Source organism: Nicotiana sylvestris, chromosome 9 (genome assembly GCF_000393655.2).
Source record: "Nicotiana sylvestris chromosome 9, ASM39365v2, whole genome shotgun sequence".
NCBI lineage: Eukaryota > Viridiplantae > Streptophyta > Magnoliopsida > Solanales > Solanaceae > Nicotiana > Nicotiana sylvestris.
In genome coordinates, this window is record NC_091065.1 from 84,779,629 (window position 1) to 84,799,097 (window position 19,469).

Consider the following 19,469-nt stretch of genomic DNA (forward strand, 5'->3'; position numbering starts at 1 on the left):
CCTTTCCAATTCCAATGCTAGATGACGGGCAAAAGTGGGTACATGTTCTGTAAACCTTTCATAATCCATTCCTTGGCAGTTTACATAACTTTGAGATGTGTAGACCACCAAGTCGTGGATTTGTGCCCTAAAACCTTGGAGATGTTGGTCTTGGTCCTGCAATTGCTGCTGGCGAGTGGTGGCTATATCTCTGACACGGTTTTCACGATCTAGAGCTGATTCTAATAGAGCTCGAAGTCTGGCCTGCTCTAATCTTGCTTGCGCTCTTTCCCTGTCGAGGTCTGTTTGTTGATGTTCTCTGTTGCATCTTCTTGCCTCTTCTAGTTGTGCACGAAGCTGGTTTTCTGATCATATCCAATGGTCTTTTTCCTTCTTGAATTGTGCCCTGTCTTTTTCGGATTGCCTATCTTGGCGTTCCTTATTAGATCTGGCTTCTTCGTTTAATTGTTGGATCATTTCCTTTGCTTTGCTCAACGCCCTTTCGTTTTTCGTAAGAATGGAATCATAATCTTGCATTCTTTCAAAAAGAGTGGCGATGGTTTTTTGATCCTTCCAGCTTCTCTTTGGTGTTTCAGAAACTCTTTTCATTTTTTGGAATCGAGCATGAAGATTTTCATTCTCACAAGCTAGACTCTTCTTCTCGCCTTCGGCTTCCTGTGCTTGCAAATCTTTCTCCAGACTGAGGCTTCTCAGATTTTCTTTTAGGGCATGGATAGTTGCTTTGTACCCTTTTTCCTTTTCTCCCCAGATCAACCGCTCTTGGATTTTATCATTGAAGTTTTGAACATGGGGTCTTTTTGTTGGCCTTCTTAGCTCAGGCTCTGGTACATCATCCACGCGAGACCGTTTTTCAAACCACCTTGCATATCCAGGATTTATCTCACCCTTTGTAGTGTCTGGGACTTGAGTATCACTTTTTAAGTATCGACATCCATTCCACATCTGCTGAAGTAGAGCCTCGGGAATAGTGGCTTCTGGGTGTAATTCGATTACTTGCATACTCAAATCTTCATCATCAGGAACTACTTGATATCTCCCTAGTTGCCTTAAGACTCTTAGTGGCGCATACGGCTGAATGCTTCTCAATCCCAATAGTAGTAGATAACTATTTGAGGTTGACATGTGTATTACTTCCCTCATCGGGAGCCATCCCAAAGTCCATTCAATCTGATTTGCCGTTAAAGCCTTTAGATGAGATACCCATGCTTCTATCCCTTCTGGAGCCTGATAATTTTTTGTTCTTTCCTCATAGCTCTCGATGCAATTATCATTGTTTGACCCATACTGTATGATCTTGGGCTGTTGTTGGAGATGTTCCATTACCCACATTTGCAACAAAATTTTGCATCCTTCGAAGACCTTTGCTCCTGATTTACATAAAGTCAAAGCCCGATAAATGTCTCATAGAATGATGGGGACAAGGGTGTGATTTTCTTTGGTGGTAAGGATTTGCACAACTTTTGCGGTGCGAATATCAATTGTTCGCTCTTTGTTTGGGAAGACCATGATTCCTAGAAAAGCCACCATGAAGGCAAAGCGACGGTGAATCTGCCAAGTGTCTTTGTTTTGCTTGTTAGTAAGGCCTTTCTCATGAATTTCGAACCCATCTGACTTTCCGAACCTTGAATACAAAAAGTTGAAGGAACAACATCCATTGATGACATTGCTTTTCCTGATTTGACTGCTGATGTTCAGAAGACCGAAGAATCGAAGTACCGAAGGAGCCTTTGTGAATATCAGGCTTTGATTTTTTAGTCTTCCGTCAAAACCAGCATATCCAGCTATCTCCTCTAATGTAGGAGTTAGCTCGAAGTCAGAGAAACGAAAGACATTGTGAACAGGGTCCCAAAATGTTATTAACGCCGCAATCAGATCATCACGGGGTTTAACTTTCATAATGTCCGTGAGATTTCCCAAATGCTTGACGACCCATTTTTGACCGTCTTCGCCTAAATCATACCACCACATTTGAAGCTGAAAGAGAAATTCTTCTGTACTCGTGGATGAGGGACTTTGTGTGGTGCTCATTTTGTATCTGAAGTTTAATTTAATAGAGTTAAGACTCATTTTGAAAGAAAAAAAAACTATTTTCAGAATTTTATATTTTTTTTGAAAATTTACACTAAAAAATCATTTTATTTATTAAATATCTTTATTTCAAAAAAAAAACCCATTTTATTCCTCTCATCTCACCATGATTTCGTTTAAGCTGGTCAACAAGCATGTTCGAGGCAAATGAATGCACAAGTAGCAAGTAGGATGCATCAGGATGGTTTTTTTGTTTCGGGTTCACTTGTCCTAGACAGACCCAACCCCTGTGTTGAGTCTCCAAGGCCAAATGTATATGATGCAAATAGACGTTCCTACTAGGGATCCGGTACATGGCTGAGTTATTCTAAGTGTAAAACCTGAGGTTGATTGTTCTAAACCTGGCTTACCCAAACGGACAGTTTGAGCCGAAGCGGGGGCAACGTACCGGGAGCACGAAAGTCTGCCCGGCCTAGTTACTTGTCCCAACTCCGTCTTATTTGGTATGACTTTAACAGAAAGGTGGGTCACGCGCACGTGTACACCATAAATTCAGAAGACTCAGAAAGAAGGGGGTTTCGTAGCAGTTGTATATATTCACAATTCAAATAATATTAAAGCGGTAAAAAGCAACATTTAGCATATTAGCATATAAACAGTTGAAAATCATATAGTAAATAAAGCCAATTAACACAGATATTTTAAGCTCGAATTCTTTAAACCCTGAACCAATGGTTCTGGGTTACAGTTTACACTTTTGTCCCCAGCAGAGTCGCCAGAGCTGTCACACCTCCTTTTTACCGCGCCCGCGGGGTGCGTAGGGAGTTTTCTCCAATTGAAGGACAGTCGAAACGGGATTTGTTTGTTTGTTTCAGAGTCGCCACTTGGGAATTTTAAGGCGTCCCAAGTCACCAATTTTAATCCCTGAATCGAGGAGAATATGACTCTGTTTATTATTCTGCGAACCAGAAATCCTGAGTAAGGAATTCTGTTAATCCGGAAGAAGGTGTTAGGCATTTCCGAATTCCGTGGTTCTAGCACGGTCGCTTAACTGTTTTTATTATTGGCTTAATTATCTTGATTTTACTAAATACGTTTTTATTGCATGATTTTACTACCGCTTTTTACTTATTGTTTACAATTATATGGACGAATTACGCGTACGTATATTCGTATTATATACTTTTTATAATTATCGGGGATCATGCCACGCGTACGTGTACACAATAAAATTGTCCATGTTATAGTTTTTATAAAAAATATATGTTCGAAATTTAAAATAAAATCAGGAACATCATCACCCTTTTTATTTAAATAATGAACTGCACACCTCGGGTTATATGAAATTATTTTAACATCCTTGGAAAAATCCTTTTCTTAAATATTCGCTCGAAATTGCGCGTATGCATAATCCGAATTTGCTTTTTTTAAAAAAAATAAATAATCAGGGTACGCGAACGCATCCCTAATTGCGTAAAATTTTTGTAATAATATTATGGATTTTCCACAAAATTTGTTTATTATATCTACACATTTTTTATATGAAAATCCTGAGAAATTCACATTTAATGGAGCTTTGAATTCTTTTAAAAGAATTCACAATTTATTAAATATAGACAGTCGATTATATTTTTCCGCGTATAAGTTATATTCATCCAGACTATTCAAATTCAAAGTAAAGAATAGGAACATAATTAATACTATTCTTCACAAATGCGTTATATACATATACCAAAGGATGAATTGCATATGAAACTCATAAAAATGATTTATGAAGGGAAGAAGTGTTTTTGAACAATTTTTATTTATTTATTTAGTACAAATTCTATCTTCTAATTGGCATTGATATAAAGTGTTGCAACTTGTGCTTGTACATCTCATCTTTTTCTCATATATTTACTTTTAATCTAACAGGCCTAATTATTTTGTTGATTCTGCTTATGGTTAAATGTAAGATATATATATATATATATAATTAATCCGATTAGATTCTCAATTTATGAGAACCCTTGTTGCTAACTTTCACATTATAACATTCCTAGGCCATTTGTTATTTTAAGAAAGAGAACAAATCTACCTAATTGACTTAATAAGTAATTTTGCATACAACATTATTCGCCCTATTTTGACGTTTGCAAACATAGCGGAGGATACTAATGCAACTTCCAACTATTGATGTTAACCATAATCATTATTACACCATATATGAATAAAATGCAACCAATCATTAACTAGCTTTGAACAAGAACTAATTAACTAACAGAATAAACTAATAGCATATTTTCCTTGATATTTCCATATTATGCTATACCTAGCTAACAATACCATAAAGTTTAAATAATGGCCAACTTTACGCCAAGTTTCCTATCTTAACCATTCAATCATAACTATACTTTAATGAAAATTTAGAAATTTAACCTTGTTACAACACTTATACAGACTGCAATAAAGGACATTTAACTTACAGTCATCCTGTCGACATATACTACTTATTTGATCAAGAAACAAAACTGAATTTTTAGCTAAAGAGCTCAAATGAATAGAAAGTAATATTACAACTCCAGCTGTATTTATTGTCATGTTGAAACCCATCACAACATAAGTTTAAAAGATGTGTACCTGGCAATGAAGGAAGGAGTTAAAATTTCAGCAGTAGCAGCAGTAACAAATTCAGCAGAATAGCAGTATTTCCACAGATTTGAGCAATAATACGACCCGAGGAAACCAGATGCACAGTACAGTATTTTTTAAAGACACTTCAGATTTTAACTGAACAGTGGAATCAAATAAAGTTGAACAGATTCAACAAAAGAACAATATTTCAGATTTCAGTTTCTTTTCAGTTTCAAATTCCCATTTTTCTGATTTTCTGTTTCTGCTGCTGTATTTGTGTGTGTGTGTGTGTGACTGTTCTCTTTTGTTTCTTTTTTGTTTCTTTTTCCTCTTCAGATTTTCATTTTTGATTTTCTGCTTGACTTTTCACTCTCTTAAAATCTGCTAAATCAGATTTTCTTTTGAACTACTGATTTTCTCTCTTTCCTTTCTTTTCTGTCTGAAAAGGTTCCTAAATCAGATTTTTCTTGAACTCTCAAAAATCTCTCTTATCAGATTTTTCTCTTTCAAAATCTGCCCCTAAATCAGTCCCAATCCCCCTCTATTTATACAGGGCTGTCCTGTGCCCTTCTAGTGCTGCCTGGACCCTTTTCTCCTTTTAAAATCAGAAAGTTTTCCATTAAAACTACTTTTGAATACTTTAAATCCTATTGAGTGCTATTATCCTGTTTTTCAGCAGCCCATTACCCTTTGTTTCCCACTATCCTATTAAATTAAAAACCATTAACAAACCACTTTCAACCCACTATTATGTCACATTACCCTTACTGTTTTATCCCAGAAATGCCCCCTGACTCCTACTGTTATTACTGAAAAAATCAGAACCTACTGCAAAACTGATTCTATAATCTGTATAAACTTGATTATTCTTCTGATTTACAGTTATAACCAATCCTATGAACCTCCTAACACAATTGTATTTGACAAACTTTTGTAAAATTGAATTCAAACTTATCATCACAACAATATTACACTGAGTTCAGTATAATGATTCAAACGAACTTTAACTTTGAACAAAATCAAACAAACACAGGAGCATTGTCAATATACTGACAATGCCCTGAAACTCAATGTTCAGAAATCAACATATACACACCATTGACAAACTTTCTGATTTATTAAACAAGAATCAATTAATTGGGAAGAACTAATTGATTAATTTCAATGATAATAATCAACTCCAAACAGATAAACAGGGTATTACAAACAACATTTTCAGAAGCAAGATTCACAATACAACTAATCGACGAACTTAATCGAGTCGATTACACACATTGTACATAATCACAATCAACAGAAACAATTCACATTTAGAATCAAGTAGACGGGTAGGGGACAGTATAACAAAATTGACTAGAAAATTATGAAAATTTAGACAAACTAATGAAACGAACATAGAGTATACGTAGAATACACACAAGAAACAGAAAATTACCTCTGAACCTTCAAATTCAACCGGACTCAACTCAACTTGGATTTGGATTTTGTTTGAAATTAAACAGACCTTAGTCGAAGTATTTTCTACTGAAAATACTTTGACTAAGGTCGATTAAACCTCAATCTTTCATCTGAAGTGAAAAAGATGCCAAGGCTGGAAAATTTAGGGTTTCAGACCTTGGCTTTTAAATCCGAACACTTCTGGGTGGATTCGAGGGAAACCAAAGATGGCACAAGGGTGAGGGAAGCCTAAAGGTCATTTGGTGTTAATTTGGGAGGAATCTGAGTTTGTTCTTGTTTGGTCCGAATCTTCAAAAGAAGATTCGAGAAGCTCGGAAATGATTCGAGCCAAACAAACTTCAGATCCATAACGAGGCATGCTAGGGGGTACTATGGTGTTATTTTGGAAGCCATTGGAAAGGTTTGAGTTTTCAGACCCACCTTCGATTTAGTATTCGAAGAGTTGGGGTCTGATTCGAAGGAAACTAAGGTCAGATTTGTGTAGAGGATGTTCAGGGGGTTCTAGGGTGTTATTTTGGTGACCGGCGGTGTTGATGCCGCCGGGTTTCAGGCGGTGGGATTCTAGGGCGGCTAGGGTTAGGGGTGGGGTTTGGGGACGATGATGAACAGTGAGAGGAGGGGGTGTTCAGTTAGGGGTCGGGGTAGGGGCTTGAGCCTTATATAGGGGTGGGGTGGATTGATCTCATCCGTTGGATCAATTAAGATGCACGGTTCAGATCAATCCACTTATCCAAACGACATCGTTTGATTTAAGTTGGGGAAAGGGGTCAATCCGGGGTTGAAATGGATCGGGTTTGGGTGAGTTTTTAAGACCGTGGGATCAAGATGGATGAACGGTTCAGATCTAGTTGCCCTTAAACGTCGTCGTTTCATTTATGCAGAAGCTGAACTGGACCGTTTGATTGCAATGAATCAACGGCTCAGATTTGAGGTATCTCATGCGGCGTCGTTTAGGCTTGTTCGGATTGGACCGGACAGGGGGATGTTGGATTGGGCTGTGGGGGGGGGTAATTTGATTTGGGCCTGGATTTTAATCCAGGTCCAATTTTTATTTTACAACTTATATTTTTTTTTATTCTATTTTATTATTTATCATTTAAAAATCCTAACAAAAATTATAAAACAATTTTTAACCTTACACAAAAATATTAATCACTTCATAACAACTATTCAACATACAGATAAAACATTAATCACACAGTGGAATATAAAAAATAGAACGAAATGCATATTTTGGTGATTTTATTTAAATTATCTTTCAAATACATAATTAAATCCTATATGCATGCAACATGTATTTTATTTTAATTTTCATTTTATTATGACAAAGTAAACATTTACGGACATAACACAAATATTTAACACCACGCAAATTCAAGAATTACACAGTAAAAGAAATTTATTTTATTTTTTGATTTATTTTGGAGTAGTTTTCGTAAGGCAAAAATCACGTGCTCACACTCATGTGTTGTGCTTCATTCTTATATGCGAAGGTGTCACCCTGAAAATAAGCTATGAAGTGACTCATTTTAGTGACTCGTGGTATGACCTGTCTCCTTCCTGCCTGTCTCATAACCATGAGGGGAGCATAAGGGTATATGCCCCTTAACCCAATTAGTACCAAGAGGGGGACATCCCTGGATCTGATGATGAACTCGACGGTAGAGAACTACTCGAACATCTATTGAACCTGGTCCTCAATTAACTTGTTGAAAAACTACACCCATCCTACAGCATCCTTAGGTTGGGCAAACATGTCTGTAATATATGTCATTCTCTTGGGATGATGAAATGTTATGTGATCATTTCACGGTCTTCGCGAAATTCCTAACGGTATTGACCTTTTTGGAGATGCTATAGTAGCCAAACATGCAGCAACAAATTGCAACCCTCGAAGAATTTGATTCCTTTTTTACAGCGTTCTAAGGCCCGGTACATATTCACAATGATCATAGGGACAATGATATATGTCTTCCCCTCGATCTCGTCCATCAAAACTTTGGCCACCATGGCCAGCCTAGTATGGATTCTGTCCCCTTGGATTGGGAATACCAGCATGCCCAAGAAACACACAATGAACACAGAGACCCTACGATGAGTCCATCCCAAGGAGGTGATTGAGAACTCATCATCAAAAATACGATAAGAGCTACTGTGACTGTATCGTTCATAGAGGAAGTTGAAAGGTATGTAGGAGTTTTTCAGGCACTCCAAGTCATCATTTTTCTTCAGCCCCATCATCTTAAGGAATCCTCTAGTGGTGCGATTTTCAGGCGCTAATAAACCAGGGCTATCCCAAGGCAACCCAGTAAATCCCATTATTTCTTCTATGTCCCAGAAGCGGAACACTGCCCCTTCTTTGTCCCAAAACATGGTGGCAGCCTCGATCAACATTTTGTTTGGATGAAGATCCAACAGAGAAGGAAAATTTCCTAATACTCGTTTCATATGATTTTGGTCACTTGAAGGAAGATCCCTCCACCAATCTAGCAAAAGTGAAGGTATACTACCGACAATGCCGAACCTGGGGACGTCGTGTCTCATTTTCTGCAAAACAAAATATAGGTTAGGCCCTTTCCCTCTCTAGGTACATCTATTTATACAACAATGATTAGTATATTGGCACTTATTTCTCCAAAATTAATGCACACAATCGTGGTTGCATCCGTTGGGATTATGGAAAACCTGATGGACTTTTGGGTGAGGCTTGTCTTAAAGGGTTATCATGTGTACAACATATAAACCCAACTAGGTTTGACCATGATGCATGCAAAATTAATCAGAGTAAGGTTGTAATAGATGTCTAGACTGGGACCCTCAAGCAGACAATTTGAGGGGGAAAGGCACGGAACAGTTGAACGCACCGCTGATCGACTAGTTTTACAACAAATATGCCTTTCCGAATTTAAAGGGTGATATATAGAATGAGTGCAAACGCTCATCAAGAGTTACTATAGGATTCATTATGCACGAGTAGAATATGATGTTGAGCATGATTTATGCAATAATTAATAGCATGTTGTCAAGTATTAGCACGTTTAAAAGCGATAAATGCGATATTTAAATAATTAAAAGATAGTTACAAAAGAAAACAAGGAGATAAGTCAGTTTTAGGAAATAAATGAAATAATAAATTCTTGAGAAATAAGCAATTAAACCAAAGTAAAAGGGAAAAGGGAAAGGGTGCACATGTATTAACAGAATAAAGCATGCTTAAAACTAATTCACAAAAACAAGTTCGTTATGGTAAGAGCCTAAAATATCCCCAACGGAGTCGCCATGTTGTCGTGTCCCCTTTTTCCTCGCGGAGTCCGGGTTTCAACATTCATTGGGAACAACTCATTTCTTTTTAGGAATTAGGCATTTGAAGAGATGCCACCTAACGGATTTAAGGTTCGTTAGGGCACCTAGAGCAAATAACTCATGAAATCGGTTTGCATTACCAGAGACTTGGGTAAGGGATTGAAATAACCTTAAGGGGAAGGTGTTAGGAACCCCTTGTGATCCACAATGGTAGGTCCCAGCCGAACTCAATTATTCGAATTAGTCATTTAACAAATAGGTAGTATAAGCACACATATAAGATAAAGGAAATTTGACAAATAAGCAGTCTAAGCACACATATATAAATAAGATGAGGGAAGTCCTAGGTTTGTTAGCCTATAGGATCACATTTGTACAACACCCAGTAAGACTTCCTCAAATAGAGGGGTTACTCGTGGCATTAGCGCACAGGTCATCATATCATTTACTACCCAATTACCCTCCCCTTGGTCATAGCCTAAAGCGTTCTAGCAACCTTAAGATGTATCCTATGTGTGCACTACCCATCCCTTTACTTATATAGTCCGGAGGTATTTAGGACTTCTAGTTAATGTGGATCTAGACTCTCCTATGGTAACTAAGGAGAAAACTCTAGGCGACAAACAAAACACGTAGGACTGGACCAAGGATAGAACAGTTAAAGGCTCACATTTTACCTCAACAAATAGAGAAAGTAAGTGCACGTCTCAAATAACAGATTTCAGGTATTTCATAAAAGTCCTAGAACAGGATATGTAGGTGAGCATGGCAAGCAGAGAATATGCAACATTGTATTAAGGCGAAGTGATGGAGACCTAATCAGTTTGCCTACTGATTTTTTAGAAACTGTTGAATATGGGCAGTCACAAATAAGCGAAGTAGTTTCATAGTTTTTATTAGACCTTGATTACCTATAAACTTGCCTAGGTGTGAATCTGTAATACCCTATACACATGCTGTCTAAATGCAATCAGAATTCTGAGAACCATTTTAAAACAGTTTGAGTTTATTAAGTCCTATAGACATGCTGGTGTAGGCACTGAATAACTGATTTTAGACTTATAAATGCTGGCAGCTAAATGCAGAAACTGGTTTTAGAATCCTATAGGCATTGCATCTAAATACAGTGATTAGTTTTAAAACATTCTGAAAACTGATTTAAACATTGTTAGTACGTAGAATCTGATCTTTTTCAGGCAAGAGTGATTAATTTTAAAACCCCTATAGGCATGGTATCTAAGCAAACACTGCAACAAACTTATAGATATGTTATCTAAAATGCAGAATCGATTTTTGAATTCTATTGGCACGATGGCTAAGTGAACAAACATTGTAACAGCTTATAGGCATGGTATCTAGAAAGACAAGATATTATAACAACCTATAAGCATGGTATCTAACCTTTCCCAACAGGATATGTATAAGCAACCCTCCCTTTTACTAATTTCCCCAATATCTGTTTACAAGAAATTATTATTACAGACCAACATTAATAATGAATTACAGAAGTGAAATTGCTACAACTATAGGGAGCCTGAATATATGCCCAAAAGATAAACCTGGCAGACCAGGCATTCGAAAATTCCAAAAGTGCTATAACCTCATAGTGCATCCAATAGTATCCTAGTATGTCAAAGTTCCCAAGGGCCTCAGGGACCCCGGCCAATGCTGAACCAAGAAACCCTCAAAGTAATCCTTTGTGAGCAAGTTTTGGAAATCCAACTCCAGTGTGTCAAAGATCAGAGGAGCCTCAGGGACTCCTAAGCAATTCTTACACTGGAGGGGCAAGGCCCTAGGTGTTCTAAGAATAGGAGTAGTGCTTCAAAATAGAAATAGTCTTAAGAAAATGGTTTAGAAGTAAATAGAGTCATTGCAGCACTTTGAAGCAAATGTTTCAGCAACCAAATAGCAAACAGAAACATGGTCACCAAGTTTCAAAGCAAAGATTCACATTGCCCAGATTTAGCTTAGTTCATGAGTAACACTAGGTGGCATATAGCATGTTGAGAACAAACAACTACACATAGAAGGGAGCAGGGGTTGGGACCATAGGAATCCTGAATCAGGATCACATAAAACAGGGTGAGAAGCATGCTGATTAACACCAAGCAAATTGGCATATTATAACAGCCAGGTTTCATAGCACTCAATAGGGCCTAATAGAGATGATTAGAAGTGATAGACAACAAACACATAAGTTTAAAAGGCCAGATTACATAGCACTAGGTAGGGCATAGTAACTGGAGTAATCATGCTGACTTAAAGTTGTAGACAGGAAAGACATAGAACTAATTGCAGTAGTGGCCACGCTGATTAAAAGCAGTAAGACCTAAATACAGAAGTAATCATGCTAATTTGCAGCAATAAACAGGAAAGCAGAAGTTTAAATATAGAAGTAAACATGTTAATTGATATCAACAAACAAGAGAAGGCATGGATTTGGCTACACAGAAATAGTCAGGGCAATGAACAGGAAAACACATAGGTATAGCTTCAATGCGTGTGAGAGGATATTAAGAGGGGAGACATACCAGTTAAAGACAACAAACAAAAGATGAGAATGTGCAGAACTCAATGGTCTAGCCTTGGCTTTCAGCGGGCTAGAAAATGTAGTAAATACAAGTAGCAACGAAATGAGAGAAAAGTATGTGTGTGAGTGAGAGTTTCCTTATGAATTGTGTTCGTGTCTAGAAGAATCAGAATGAGAGTATATATAGCACTTAGAGAGTAGAGAAAATAATGTAAAGAGAATTAGAAGTTAGTCAATTCGGGGCGATCAAATAATTATAGAATCAATTCATGTAAGGGAATTCGGAATAGACCCATTAATTAGGGGTAGTTACTTAACGGTCACACCAAAAAGATCTAATTAGGGTAAGGAATCCAAATCATACCAAATAGGGAATCTGTAAGAATCCCTAAACCATACGGATAGCTTATTAAGTCAAGGCAGGTAATTATTGTAAATAAGGTAAAGGAAGTAATCAAATAATTTGTATACGGTAAAATCGAAGGGTCCAATTTTCCGTCATTGTGGTGCCTCGTACGCATATTTCACAGGTTCGAGACTAGGGTTGAGGTTAACCCTCAAGGGTTATCGATGCTCGAGATCGGGGAAATGCAGACCAATGGCTATAATGGAAAAGTGGGGAGTTCTCAAGGCGCATAACTAAAGCTGACAAAGTCTAGTGACCTAAATTTAGAACCGAATCATGACATCAACTAGCTATCCCATCTCCATATCTTTGTAATAAATGTATTTGTACTATGTTGGGATTTTTCCTCATATATAAAGGGGATCCTTTTCATTTTGTAGTCACTTGATGCTAAAATACCAAATACACAAGAATATTCTCTCTGCTTTCTAACATATTCTCTTGATCTCATTACTTCATTTGTTGCTCATATTTATTGTGTTATACTTATTGTTCATGATTTATTGCTTATTATTGCTCATAAAGAACCGTCATTGATTTAATTATAATGGTTAGTCGCCCATCAAATGCCCTCGGCAAGCACCAGACACGACCCCGAGGCCCTGAATAAGCAAGCTCGAGGCCCCGATCGATAGCCATTCGGCTCGATTAACATCTTGTTTTTAAGCTCTTTTCTTGATTCCAAGTACTTCACTTAGCATCTATTGCTCTAACAACTAGCACAAAAATAGATCACGTATTTTTAGAACCACAAAATCAAATTTAATTATTATTACCATTTTCACGGTAAATAGTTTGGCGCCCACTGTGGGGCTAAAAATAATAGTGATTATTTTTTGCTGGTTTTACTACACAACGCAAGTTATCTTTCACATTTTTTCTTGCCCAAGATCTTTGATTTAAGGTCAAAATGCCTAAACCAGTAAGTGTACTTGAAAATAACAGCATCGAAAACTACGGAAAGGGCAACATGGTTATTCTAGGTATGGGTGTGCCACCATGAAACCCTGAGAGCACACTGGAGCCGATTCTCAAGGGTACGGCCTCATGTGACACCCAATGCATTAACGTCGCTCCTCACATTAACCAGGGAGAACACCGAGAAATTCAGCGGTAAACTCAGAAAAATCCAACCTGGGCAAAAAGAGAGATTTCTCGGCATGTCGTTCATATGATTATTGGGGGACCGACATTCCACAAGGACCCATGATCAAATGGATAAAAATATCCACTGGAATAGAGGGGTCGATCCGAGACCGCATGACCGAATACACCTTTGCATTCAGCGAGGAGGATCTCGAGACCTTGGCAGAACCACTCAACGATGCGCTGGTAATTTCATTTCTTATTAAACGTTTGCTCGTGGATCCATGAAGCTCGGCCAACATAATCAGGTCGAAGGTAGTAGAATATCTTGGGTTGCTCGATCAGATCGTAGCCGCCTCCAGGGTCCTCCACGACTTCAACATGGCCGGCGAAGTAACGAAAGGGGAGATCGCCCTCCCGGTTAACATGTCCGATACAGTTTGGAACACCAAGTTCCACATCATCGGCAGTGACATGAGGTACAACGCATTGCTTGGCAGGCCGTAGATACACAACATGAGGTCAGTGCCGTCAACTCTGCACCAGATGATGAAGTTTACAATAAATGATGGTATAACAACCACACATAGAGAATAGTATGTGGCAAAAGAAATGTTCGCGGTTTACCAGGAGATGCCGAATCCTATACACTCCACATCGGATGAGTCTGGGAGCGTAAAGACCCTCGAGGATGATGAGGAAGATTTCCCAGAAGAGTCATATGCAACGAAATCGACAATTGAAGAACTAGAGAAAGTTGTTTTGATCGAGCATCTCCCAGATCAGAAGGTATACCTGTGAATGGGATTAACCCCCGAACTCTGGAAAAAACTCATTCAATTCCTTATTAATAACATCGATTGTTTCGCTTGGTCCCACTTAGATATGACAGGAATCCCGCCAGAAATAACCACCCATCAATTAAGTGCCAACCCAGGTTTAAACCGGTGAAGCAAAAAAGAAGACTCCAGTCCAAAGTAAAACACGCATTCATCAAGGACGAGGTAACAACACTCCTTAAAATAGGGTCTATTAGAGAGGTCAAGTACCCCGAATGGCTGGCCAACATAGTGGTAGTTCCCAAAAAGGGAAATAAGTTAAGAATGTGCGTAGATTATAAAGATTTAAAAAAGGCATGCCCAAAGATTCGTTCCCATTGCCTAACATCGATCGTCTGATCGATGTTATGGCTGGCCATGAGACCCTCACATTTCTCGACGCCTACTCGGGGTATAATCAAATTCAGATGAACCCCGATGATAGGGAAAAGAATTCATTAATCATGAAGGATGGTACTTATTGTTACAATATAATGCCCTTCGGGCTGAAAAATGTAGGGGCTACGTACCAACGTCTAGTTAATAAAATGTTCAAGCATCAAATAGGTAAATCCATGGAAGTTTATATTGATGAAATGTTAGTTATGTCCCTGCGCACAGAGGACTATTTGACTCATTTGCAAGAAAAAAATTTGACATCCTCAGAAGTTACAACATGAAGCTTAACCCCGAGAAATGTGCCTTCGGAGTGGGTTCGGGCAAATTATTAGGCTTCATGGTATCAAATAGGGGGATCGAGATCAACCCCGACAAAATCAAGGCCATCGAAGAAATCACAGTGATAAATAATGTAAAGTCCATGCAACGGTTAACAAGGCGGATAGCAGCTCTGGGCAGATTCATATCGAGGTCGTTAGACAGGAGTCATCATTTCTTCTCTTTACTCAAAAAGAAAAACAACTTCGAGTGGACTCTAGAATGCCAACACGCCTTACAGGAATTGAAACAATATCTAACTAGTCCGTCTTTGCTCCAGATGCCAAAAGAGGATGAAACAATGTATCTATATCTGGCCGTATCTGAGATAGCGATAAGCGATGTGCTGGTTTGAGAAGATAAAGGTACGCAATTCCCTGTTTATTATGTAAGTCGGACCCTAGGGGATGCCGAAACTAGGTATCCGTACCTAGAAAAATTAGCTCTTGCGTTAATAAGGGCATCGCAAAAATTGAAACCCTATTTTCAATGCCACCATATTTGTGTTTTAACAATGTACCCTCTCCGAAGCATATTTCATAAGCCTGAAATATTAGGCTGATTAACCAATTGGGCCATCGAACTCGGGGGGTATGATATCGAGTATCAACCTCGAACGGCCATCAAGTCCCAGATTATGTCGGGCTTTGTGGCCGACTTCTCGCCCTCATTTGTGCCCGAGGTAGCAAAGGAACTCTTTCTAAAATTAGGCACATCTTCCAGGGTATGGACCCTATTCATTGACGGCACCACAAACATGAGAGGATCCGGACTCGGTATAGTCCTGAAGCTGCCTATGGGTGGCATAATCAGGCAATATATAAAAAAAGCAAGATTGACTAACAATGAAGCCGAGTATGAGGCTATGATTGTAGGTCTGGAATTGGCCAAAAGCATGAGAGCTGAGATCGTCGAAGTGAAATGCGAGTAGTAAACCAGGTATATGGCAACTACGAGGTCCAAGAAGACAGGATGCAAAGGTATTTGGACAAAATCCAAGTCACACTATATTGTTTCAAAGAATGGACACTGGTGCTGTTGAAGAAGATGACCTACTCCCTGGGGCTGTTATTCAATTGTCCAAATCAGTGGTCGAGGAAGGTCATGCTGAGATTAATTCTACTAACCTAACATGGGATTGGAGAAATAAATATATTGACTATTTGAAAGACAGAAAATTACCCACGGATCCTAAGTAATCGAGGGCCCTGCGAACCAAAGCATCCCGGTCCTCGCTCGATGAAAATGAGACTCTATACAGAAGAACTTTCGATGGCCCCTAGCAGTATGTTTGGGGCCAGGAGACACAGATTATGTACTCCGAGAGAAATTCATGAGGGTACTTACTAAAACCACTTCAGCACCGATTCATTAGTCTGAAAGGTGATCAGGGTAGGCTATTACTAGGACTACATGGAAAAAGACACTAAGGAATTCGTCCGAAAGTGCGACAAATTCCAGAGATTTTCCCCTATGATTCACCAACCCGGCGAACAACTACATTCGGTCTTGTCGCCATGGCCGTTCATTAAATGGGGAATGAATATCATTGGACCTCTACCAACGACACCAGGTAAAGTTAAATTCATTTTATTTATGACTGACTATTTCTCAAAATGGGTGGAAGCACAGGCCTTCGAAAAGATAAGAGAAAAGGAAGTCATTGACTTCATCTAGGATCAAATTATGTGCCGATTCGGGATTCCTTCTGAGATAACATGCGATAATGGGAGGCAGTTCATCGGAAGCAAATTAACACAATTCCTCGAGGATCACAAAATCAATAGAATTATATCAACGCCCTACCACCCGTGTGCAAATGGCCAGGACGAGTCCACAAACAAAACCATCATCCAAAACTTAATAAAGAAGTTGGAAAGTGCTAAGGGAAGATGGAGAGAAACATTGCCCGAAGTGCTATGGGCATACCGAACAACTTTAAAATCAATCATAGGAGAAACACCTTTCTCTCTAGTGTATGGCACCAAGGCTTTGATACCAGAAGAGGTCGGGGAGCCAAGCACCATATTCCGACACACCACTGAGAGCTCGAACAACGAGGCCATGACTACATCCCTCGAACTATTGGACGAAAAGCGAGAAGCCTCGATGGTCCGAATGGCCACCCAAAAGCAAAGGATAAAAAGGTATTATAACAGGAGAACAAACCTCCGACATCTCGGAGTCGGGGACTTGGTCTTAAAGAAAGTCACTCTCAACACCCGAAACCCTAATGAAGGAAAGCTAGGCCAAAATTGGAAAGGACCGTACCGCATCCTCGGAGTAATTGGCAAAGGGTCTTACAAGCTCGGTACCATGGAAGGCGAGCAGCTTCCAAGCAATTAGAACATATCAATGTTGAAACAATACTACTGCTAAGGTGCCCGATGGAAGATTCTAAAACACCCTCGAGCTCGAGAACCTCGGGCTCTTAAAAGCATGCATTGCACTCTTTTCCTTCGACCGGATTTTGTTCCTAAAAGGGCTTTACCAGCAAGGTTTTTAACGAGGCAACATCCATATGCTACCTAAGGATGACTCAACAAGTATTCAAGTCTTCCTTTGCAATCAACCTAGAATACTGGGGGGCATACCCCCAGAAGGTCACCTACTCGGAGAAGCCATGATACACCAAAAGGGGTCTCAAGAGGAAAATAATGTACCGGGCCAAACGGTCGAACAAATTGTGTCCGTATAGAACAACTGAAGCCCTTAACAGTAAAGGCATGTATACTTGTACCAAGTAATCAAAGAATACTTCCCAAAATCATTTTGCGTTTCAAGGAAGCTCGATATTCTTTGCAAAAAACATCCCCAAAGCCAAAAAATGTCCCGAATACTCGGGAACTGTCATCAACAACTCGAAACAGTACGACCCCCGGGTCGGAGCTTCAAACTCGTAAGCCCTCAATAAGGCAACAAGAAGATCACAAAATAGCTACAGAGCCAAAAACTTGATGTACACTCGGGGACTGGGATCGAAAACTCAAGGCCACATGACCTCCGGGTCGGAAACTCCAAAATCATAAGCCCTCAATGAGGCAATACCAAGTTTACAAGTAATGGCTCACGAGCTGAGAAATCCTCGACGACTCGGGGACTACCATCAATCACCACCTCCATCGACTTATCAAAACCCGAGGCCATAAGACCACATGCAGGTAGCCTCGGTCTCATAAGACCTATATAAGGCAACAACAATATCTGTAAGACCTCAAGTAAGGCATGAACCACACTTTTACCAAGTGAAAATATCAGTAAGTCCTCAAGCATGGCATGAACTATACTTGTACCAAGTATCCAAAATTGTAAGACCTCAAAGGCATGTAAAACTTGTAACAACTTATTAAAGGCATAAACCTGATCTCAAAGTTAAGGCTATATATCGAACTTGTAAGACCCCTAAAAAGGCATACCCTCGATATAGACGCTGAAACTACTTCACTCGGGACTGAGTCCAAACTCAATTACTTCAAATATACTTCGAAAAGAACCGGTTAAACAGGATACCATCGACATAGGCAAAAGAGCTTTGACCATGTCACTCCAACTATAAGTCGTCGAGATACTCAGCAACCAAGCCAAACCTCCCGAGGTGCTCGATCATCTCCATATAACGACTCACAATCAAGGTTCCTTCCAAACTGCCGAAGACCTAAGAAAACACAATTTCAAAAAGTCCTTAACGAGGGGAAAATAAAGCCTATAAAAGGTCGCACCAATCTAAAGCGTAATAGCCATTGTCGCCAGCCCATTCAAAGGGTCGTACGGACCCAACGAGTAAGAGCCTAAGGGCCAACTTTAAATTTAAAAACGTAAGGGTCGAATGAGCTCAAATCGAAATCCGATTCAGAGACTGAACCCAAAATAGTTAACTAAATATACCTAAGAGCAAAAGCGTAAGAGCCATTGTCGCCAACACATACGAAAGGTCGTACTGACCCAATGCGTAAGAGCCTAAGGGCCAGCTTTAAATTCAAAAAATTGAGGGTCGAATGAGCTCGAGTCGAAACCTGATTCGGAGACTGAACCCAAAACAGTTAACTAAACATGCCTAAGAGCAAAAGCGTAAGAGCCACTATCGCCAACACTAAAATTAAAGGTCGCACCGACCAAACGTGTAAGAGCTACTATTGTCAGCGCTAAAACTGAAGGTCGTACCGACCCAACGTGTAAGAGCCACTATCGCCAGCGCTAAAATCAAAGGTCATAGTGACCCAATGTATAAAAGCTAAGTCTAACTCGAGAACACTCAGGGATCGACTTTCGACCGTTACGGGCTGCTCGACAATAGCAAAAACCTGACGGTATAACCCAAGGTCTAAGATCTCTGATCGATTATCAAAAGTATCACATATTATTCTCAAAAGGCAAAGGAGAAAAGAAATGATAAAAATGAAAAGCCGATTATACATATGGCTTGCAGAGATACGTTTACAAGGCTTTTGAAAAACCCTTACAAGGAAGGGCCCAAACAGAACCCTAATCTATCATCGAGCATATATCTTTG